Here is an 8,935-nt window from a genome sequence, read left to right as displayed (position 1 = left end):
TTTTTTTTTTTTTGAAGGTTTCAAATGTACTTTATTTCTTAAATCATGCCATATTTTAGTAGGTGCACAGTGCTTTCACCTGGCATCAATTATGAGTTGGTTTTGAAACAATTCATTATTACACCAGCTGGGATTACTGATCCCTCCATTCCTTTGGGGTGACTCTGCCAATAGGGGACAGGTTCCATTCTATTCCAATTTGTGTTGCTGTATATGCCCATACAGCAATACAGAAAGTGGCTCCACTAGCTAATACAGCATTACCATATTTATGATGGAAATCAGGTGCCCGTTTCTGGTGACTCTGCCTTGCCATTGTTTGTGGAATGCTTTGAACTCGGAGACGACTTAGAGCATTTCTGGCCACGGGAAACATCCTGAAGCTGAAGGCAGAACGGTGCAACTGCGGTAACTGCTTTGCTACAACTTCGTGATAAGTACCCTTGCAAAGACTCTTATGCATAGTCTTAAAACGTGGGCATTTTATATAACTTTTGTACATCTTATTCTAAGTATGCTTTTGTGTTCATTGATTTTTAGGAACCTGTATAAGAGAAAATAGATAATATTTACCTTTTTAAAGCACAGGGAATGCAAGTCTTTCTGTAAGTGTGTCATCATATTTGTGAACAGCTTGTCACAGAATATAGTTACCTGAAAGCTCTAATTCACTCACTTTGGAGTTCTTTTTGGCTAGTCCATGTTCTTCAAACCTGGATGTGGTCTAACTGGCACTTAGTGAGATTTCTCTCTCTTTCTCTGATCATCTGACCCTACTAATCTGGCAGTGCAGTCAACTATAGGACTTATTTTCTTGGAAGCTGAATCACAGCAATGGTCCAGCTTATAGGTTCATCTAACACTTCTGTTGTACAAGGTCTCTTATTATGAACCTAAGTTTTCTTGTTTTACTATTGGTCTGGCCAAGTGATTTGGAAGTTATTTTCCTCCCTTGAGAAGATAGGAAAAAAAAGACTCCTAGCTCTATTTCCTTCCCATTACCTGCTAACTCTGCACTATCTATATTTGGACCTATTCCTAATAGTCTCTAGCCTTTGCTTATTCATTGTGGTAGCTTATTGATACTAGTTTAATGTATAATCATTCAGGCACAAGAAACATATTTCTCTGTTTCAGACCTAGCTGTAGGACTCCAATATGGGTGGAATACGGGATTTTCTGTACCCCTTCACTGGATCTTATGAGAACCCCTAGTTTTACCCGATGCCAAAGATTGAGTGTGATTCTTTGAGTTTTCCATTGTTGCTCTGTAAAGGTCATCAAGATGCCCTCACTGCCATTTCCCCACTGACCACAGGCCTGTACAGCACAAGACTTCTGCTTTGCTCTCAGGGCCCCTGTACTCATGCCATCTTTGACCACTATGGACACGGACACATCTAAACCTCTTTGGGCAGGTTGGGGGTGGGGTGCAGAGGAAGAAGGTGAGAGAAATCTTAAGCCCAGGTACGGCTTAACTCAGGGCTCAGTCTCACAACCCTGAGATCGGAACCTGAGCCACCCAGGCACCCTGACACATTAAACCTCTTAAGAAAACCCCAGCAAAGCCAGTCCCCTTCCCAGTCCCTGGGACTCCCTTTTCTCTAACCAGGCTCCTCCTTTTCCCATCCCAAGCACCAGTATCTTCCACATCCTTGTTCCATCCTTAGCGCCAGGTTAATTCCTTTTCAACAAAGTACTGGAATTTTTTCCCATGACAGCCCCTGAAATAGAAAGGAGTTGCAGCCAACCCTCACTCTCCCTACACACAACCAATGGAAAAGAATCCTATAACAAAGACTTGACTGGAAAATGGGTGATACCTATCGTAATGAGGAAATACATTTCTATCATGATGAGTCTACCGCCAGGAAAATAAGACAAAGGAGATATTTCTTTTAAGTATACTATGAGATATTTCAGACATAAAAAAGATATGCAGATTAATCACCTGTGTTAAAAAGTAAACTTTAAGAAATAAACATTACTAATAGTTTGTATTCCATAATCATAGTTTCCTTACTTTTCTCTCCAACAAAAATGAAGACTCTCCTAAATTTTGTGGCTCTCATTTCCATGCATTTTGTTACAATTGTACTGTGTATGTACATATCCTTAAGCAATATATGTGATTATTTTGTATGTTTTAAGTTTGTATGTCAGTAGTATCTTCCTGTTTATATTCCTCTGTATCCAGCTTCATCTGTGGAGAGACAGCTGTAAATTTACATTTTCACTGCTGTAGAGAATTTTCTTGAATTAAATGTACCACATCCTACTTATCCTTTCTCCAGTAGATGGAGTAGGTTGTTACCAAATATGTGTATTACATACAATGTAGCTATGAATATTCTTTTTCATTGTGCCTTGACTTAAGTAACAGTTCTCTAAAGGAAACTTTACCTAGGAGTAGAATTGCTGGGCCCTAGGGCATGAACATCTACTTCAATATAAGCTGCAAATTGGTGTTTAAAGTTGAGACACCAGGATGCCTGGGTGACTCTGTAGTTGAGCACCTGCCTTCCGCTCAGGGCATGATCCTGAAATTCCAGGATCGAGTCCCACATTGGGCTCCCTGCATGGAGCCTGCTTCTCCCTCTGCCTACGTCTCTGCCTCTCTTTCTGTGTGTGTCTCTCATGAATAAATAAATAAAAATCTTTTAAAAAAATAAAATAGGGCAGCCCTGGTGGCTCAGTGGTTTAGCGCCGCCTTCAGCCCAGGGCCTGATCCTGGAGACCCAGGATCGAGTCCCACGTCGGGCTCCCTGCATGGAGCCTGCTTCTCTCTGTGCCTGTGTCTCTGCCTCTCTCTCTCTCTCTCTGGGACTATCATAAAAAAAAAAAATCATTCTTAATATTTTTGCTCCTTTTAGAGCAACATAATCACGAGCAAGAAAGATGTTCTCTGGATAGATATTAAAAACTTCCCCATATCCTACCTACCATAAAGTATTTCCTGATTAATTTTAGTAATAAATTTCTTTTGACCTTATTTAAAAATCCATGATCCTCTTCATCCTCCACTTTATAAAATAGACTGATTTTCTTGCTTTTCCTGAGTATTTTGAAGTGTGAATTAAGCAGCAGGAAATAGAGCCTCAGCATAGTATACGATGAAGTTTGAGCACATCTACAGGATCGCTGGGTAGGCTTACCAGAGACCTATTTCCCTGAGGGCCTGAAAATCCTTGAAGGCCTGAACTCATCCTTGGGAAAGAGAGAACCAGGTGTAGTAAGTTTGGTGCAGTTGCAAGCCTTTAGTTTTCTGAGGGAAGAAGAAATTCTCTATCTAGTCTGATACTTAGATTTGATTCAGAGGTCAGCAGTACATTCCCGACTCCTTTCTTCCCCAGATGGAAAACTGATAGGACATTAAAGTCAAAGAACTCAATGAGAATTTTTAGATCACATAGTATAACTTTCTTCTCAATTCTGAGAATACTTTTATCTTTACGCATTTATGCTAAAAGGGTAGGCCTGCAGCCAGACCACCCAGGTTCTAAGCTCAGCTGTGTGTATCACTTAACTGGCAGACTTTTGGGCAAGTTACTTAATTTCTGTGCCTTGTTTCTTGAACTGTAAAACAAAAATAATAAAGGTAGTAGCTATTTCATAGGACTGTAGTGATGATTAAATGTTAACATGTATATATGTACGTGTGCATATAAATATGTCTATTTCCCATTTGTCTACTCATACAGCCCTGTAGCACTGAATGCACAAAGCATCTGGATGTTGGCTCCTAAATTCCATTCTCCATTAAAAAGAACTAAGAGTCCTTGAAGAAATGATTGATTGCAAGTCTGAGGCAGGGAAAATACAAGATGAACCTGGAACATATTTTTGTGCTATGTCAAAGCCACAGGAACCTGTTTGAAGGCGCTCTCATCAACCAAATCTCAAAAAAAAAAAAAAATTGAACATCAAAATAAAAAAAAAACAAAAGCAAAGGAATAGAACCTACTGAATAAAGAACAGGGCCATGGGGCGCCTCGGTTGCTCAGTCAGTTAAACATCTGACTCTTGGTTTCTGCTCAGGTCATGATCTCAGGTTCATGAGATTGAGCCCCATGACCCACCGGGCTCCATACTCAGTAGGGAGTCTGCTTCTCCCTCTGCCCCTGCCACTGCTTGTGCATGTGCTCTCTCTTGCTCTCTGTCACTCTTAAATGAGTCTTAGAAAAAAAAAAAAAAAAAAAGGTTCTCTCTCTCTCCCTCCACCTCTCTCCCTCACGCTCTCTCCTCTTTCTCTCTTATAAAAAAGAGAAAAGGGTCACAGTGGTAGAGATAAATAAACAGATAAAGAGAATGTTCATTTTCATTTTTTTAAAAGGTTTTATTTATTCATGAGAGAATCAGAGAGAGAGGCAGAGGGAGAAGCAAGTTTCCTGCAGCGAACTTGATGCGGGGACCGGGACTCCAGGATCATGCCCTGAGCCGAAGGCAGACACTCAACCGCTGAGCCACCCAGGCATCACGAAAGTTCATTTTCAAAGTAGAAAGCCATGTGGAAGAAATGAGGGAATTAGAAAATCATTATTTGGCAAACATAATACTAATAATCATGGATGCTAAAACTAGTGAATGAAAGTTTGAGAAAATATTTACATAGTCTCAGAGTATCTTTCCACAAGAGACCTATTAAGTATGAAGAGTAAGCTAATAACTCGACAGCGGAGAAATATTTTGTTCAATACTACCTTAACCAATGTTAAAGGTAATATCACTAATAATGGGACGAAGCAATGTTATATGCCTTCTGAAGCACTTACAAGAACTCAGCATCACTTCTGTGGTATTCTTGCCAAATCACTTAGTCTGAATCTGATCATGGGGAACTATCAGACAAATCCAAACTGAGAGACTGTCTAAATACAACTGACCTGTGCTCTTCAAAAGTGTCAATGTCTTTTACTACAAAGAAAGACTGAGAGGGATGCCTGGGTGGCTCAGCGGTTGAGCGGCCACCTTTGGCACAGGGTGTGATCCTGTGTTCCTGGGATTAAGTCCTGCATCAGCCTCCCCTCAGGGAGCCTGCTTCTCTCTCTGCTTATGTCTCTGTCTCTCATGAATAAATAAATAAAATCTTAAAAAAAAAAAAAAAGAAAAAGACTGAGAAACTGTGCCAGATTAAAGGATGCTAAGGAGGCATGACAATTGAATGCAAACATAGTCTTGGATTTTCCTCTGACTTAGAAGACATTTTTAGGACAAATGGTGAAATCTGAATATAGATTAGATAATAGTATTACATTAGTTACAGTTTCCATGATTTTAGGAAGAATTCAGTATTGATGTATTTAGAGATAAAATGACAATGTAACTTACTCTTAAATGGTTCCCAAAAAATTACATATGATAGACGTATGAAGGGGATAAGAAGAAGCAAATGTAGTAAAATGTTAACAATTGGTGAATCTGGGTGAAAAGTATCAAGGAGCTCTCTGTACTATTTTTGCGACTTTTCTGTCTGAAATTCTGATTTTACTACCTTGATTATGATAATGGTTCATGGGTGTATGTATATGTGCAAACTCATCAAATGGTATACATTAACTGTGTGTAATTTTTTATGTATCAATAATACAACAAAGTGGGAAAATTTTTATTTAAATGTATGTAAAAGAGCTAAGAATGTGTCTGGCACATAATATATGTGTGTTATCATTATAAGGATAGATTAGAAACCTAGGTTATATGAAGATCTGAGACTGTGAGGATAAAGATCATGAATGTAGGTGACATTTTCCTTCGATTATCACAAGTCCCAGGAATCCCAGGACTTGTGATAGTTTATTTTAGTGTCTAACATAGCCTATATATTTTTTTCACTTGGAAAGAATTGAAAGCATATGATCTTAAAGTGGAAAGTAAAAAATAGCATTTTATTTGAAAAGAATGGAAGGATTTTGTAGGCAGATCATAAGCACACCATCTGGTTAACTCAAGAGAAATCCTAAGAGCTTAGATTCCACACTTTTTATCAGCCATGTATGGTTTAAGATAGACCTCCATAAGCTAAAATTATCTAATCATATTTGTCTGCTATCCATAAGTTAATTGAAAATGCCATCAATTGCAGTGCTACCGATTTCATTTATCCTACCTAAGAATCAGAATCCATCATGGTTTGTATTTCTCAAGTTCAGATGTTCAACTGTGTGTAAGACAAATTCATCATGTACGAAGTAGGCAGAGTTGACACAGTAGTCTCTAAAATAAATTTTAGTTTTTAAAAAATACAATCACATTCAGTGATCCTCAACCAGGTACACTTTTGCCGTCAGGGGATATTTTGCAAAGTCTGGAGACATTTTTGGTTGGCACTACTGGGAGGAAGGAGGTTGAGGAGAGAAGGGAATGTTACTGGCATCTAGTGTTAGAAATCAGGGATGCTACTAAATATCTTATGATGCACAGGACAGCCTCCTACAGCGAAGACTGGTCCAAAATGTCAATAGTACAAAGGTGAGAAATCCTACACAAAATGAATACATTTCTAAAATTTCAAGCAGTTAAAGTGCTACTAGGGATAGAATAATGCTTCTAGTCCTATCTTGATAAAGAATTTTATCAGCTAGTTTGTGCTTAGTACATAATATTCAATATTTAACCAATCAAAAATGGCTGCTCTGATTCTGAGTATTTTTTATGATTTTCCCTTCATTTATGTATGCACTAAAACTGGATCAGAAATTCATAACTAGCTACCTTGTAAGTATCCCACTCTTGTCTCAAAATATAGCAAGGGGGAGATTTTTATACAAGATTATAGATAAATTAGGTTACAGAAAAGTGGAGAATAGCCAATATCCGTTGGAGATTGAGTATGAAAGAAAATTTATGTGGCTTCTAGTATAATGAAAGGATTTTTCAATGACATTTTAGACATTTCTTAGGAAATCTCATTAAAAAGTTCAAATGAAAAAAAAAAAAAAAAGTTCAAATGATATTTGAGACTTAGGTAAGAATTCACTCCTGTATGGTTTCACATGCTGTGCAATTTTTTAAAGCTGTTCAGACCACAACTACTTGTACCAACAAATGGGACAGGATAACTCTCTCCCCATCCTCCTCTGCTTATTTTGTGCTTGAGCAAAATGATTTCTACTTCTCAAGTGTAAGCTTGAAGGTGTCCCCATTAAAATGGAGAAGCTACAAAGTGATGAGAATTCTTTTACACCACCATTCAGTTTTATTTCTCTCTAGGAAAGGAAATTTCCACAAAACTAACCAATGTGTATCAAAACCTCAGGTCATCTGATACTTTTGAAAATCATGTTTAATCTCTTGTATTCAATGACTATCTCACATGTCTAGAAATCTTTGTTGTTGAAGAATTAATTAATTAATTAATTAATTAATTAATGAGAGAGCGAGTGAGAGAGCACAAGCGAGGAGTGGGGTTGAAGGGCAAAGGGAGATGGAGAAGCAGACCCTCTGCTGAGCTGGGAGCCCAATGCAGGGTTCAGTCCCAGAACACTGGGATCACCACCAGAGGCGAAGGCACATGCTTAACCAACTCAGCCACCCAAGCACTTAAGCTATTCTCTTTCCTCTCTAGTTTTGGTATATTATCTTTAGTTATTATATGGAAAGTCTTTATAACTTAAGATAAGCTGCTGTTTCTTGTTCATAAGCTTTCTTTCTTTCTTTTTTTAAACAGTAGCTCTTGTCTCCCCTGTAGGTCAGATGAAGCCATTTCCCCCTTCTTTCCTTCTCTCCTTCCAACCAACCTGTCAGCTTTACTTTTGCTTTCTATCTTTTAATGTTATGACATCAAGGTTAATGACAATGACACTGTTCTGTAGCTATATATATAAAAAAAATACTCAATGTTTTGACCATAACCAAATCTAAACGTTGAATGGCAGTAAACAACATTTGCTCTTTTATCACAGTGTAAACATTACTCAGTGCAGAAACAGGTGCTAAACCAGGACAATATTTCCTCTTTCATGAGTCCACTTTTTGACCCCTGTCTCTGCCAGTTAAGAGAAAATATCCCTTTCCTTAAATTCTATCAGTTGTTCAAAATCAAACCACATTTTTGTTTGCTTCATATCTGGACCCTGGCTTCTTTGATACTTTGATATTTTGTTTTGTTTTTCCTACAAATCCCAATTGCCTTTCTTCCTACTGAAGAGAAGACATATGTGCCTCTTTTGTCCATCTACAGTGTGAAATACTTCTGTTTTTTGAATGCATGCTCCTTGGAGCCCACTGACTTCGGTCCCCCGGAGACATGTGGCTTACAGATCTGCCACATCTTGGCATTGTTCTTCACTGGACTCTTGGTTAGTTGCTGTGTTCTTGTATGTCATCGTCTTGTTTGATTTTTGTCCTTGTTTTGCTGCCATAGATGAATACATGTTCACAAGGATATCTTGTCTTCTAATTTAGAACATGTCCTTGATTTTGCTTTCTGAAATAAAAAAAGTAATATGCACCCATTTGAATTTCTTCACCTTATTTTTTTTTAAGATTTTATTTATCTGAGGAGAGAGAGAGAGCATGAGGAGGGATGGAGAGGGGCAGAGGGAGAAGCAGACTCCCCACTGAGCAGGGAGTCTGATGTGGGAGGATCAATCTCACGACCCCAGGATCATGAACTGAGCCAAAGACAAACACTTAACCGACTGAACCACCCAGGTGCCCCTGAATTTCTTCTACTTTAAATGTTCTCCCTTTGTGAACTTATCTTGTAACCTCCTTCTTAGATTCCTTACAAGAAAAGTACTAATATACTATAAAAGGTAGATAGATTATGAATTCTTTTTTTAAAAGATTTTATTTATTTATTCATGAGAGACACAGAGAGAGAAAGAGAGAGGCAGAGACACAGGCAGAGGGAGAAGCAGGCTCCATGCAGGAAGCCTGATGTAGGACTCAATCCTGGGGCTCTGAGATCACACCCTGAGTCAAAGGCAGAAGC

At 38.4% G+C, this 8,935-nt stretch overlaps 1 pseudogene; it reads right to left on the bottom strand.

Annotated features, from left to right (window-relative positions):
• Positions 1–478, bottom strand: LOC140601544 (cytochrome c oxidase subunit 7B, mitochondrial pseudogene; annotated as a pseudogene).
• Positions 479–8,935: the final 8,457 nt, after the last annotated feature.

This window comes from Canis lupus, chromosome 12 (assembly GCF_048164855.1).
Source record: "Canis lupus baileyi chromosome 12, mCanLup2.hap1, whole genome shotgun sequence".
Classification (NCBI taxonomy): Eukaryota; Metazoa; Chordata; class Mammalia; order Carnivora; family Canidae; genus Canis; species Canis lupus.
Note: the sequence above shows the minus strand (reverse complement) of the source record. Positions and strands in the feature narration are given on the sequence as shown.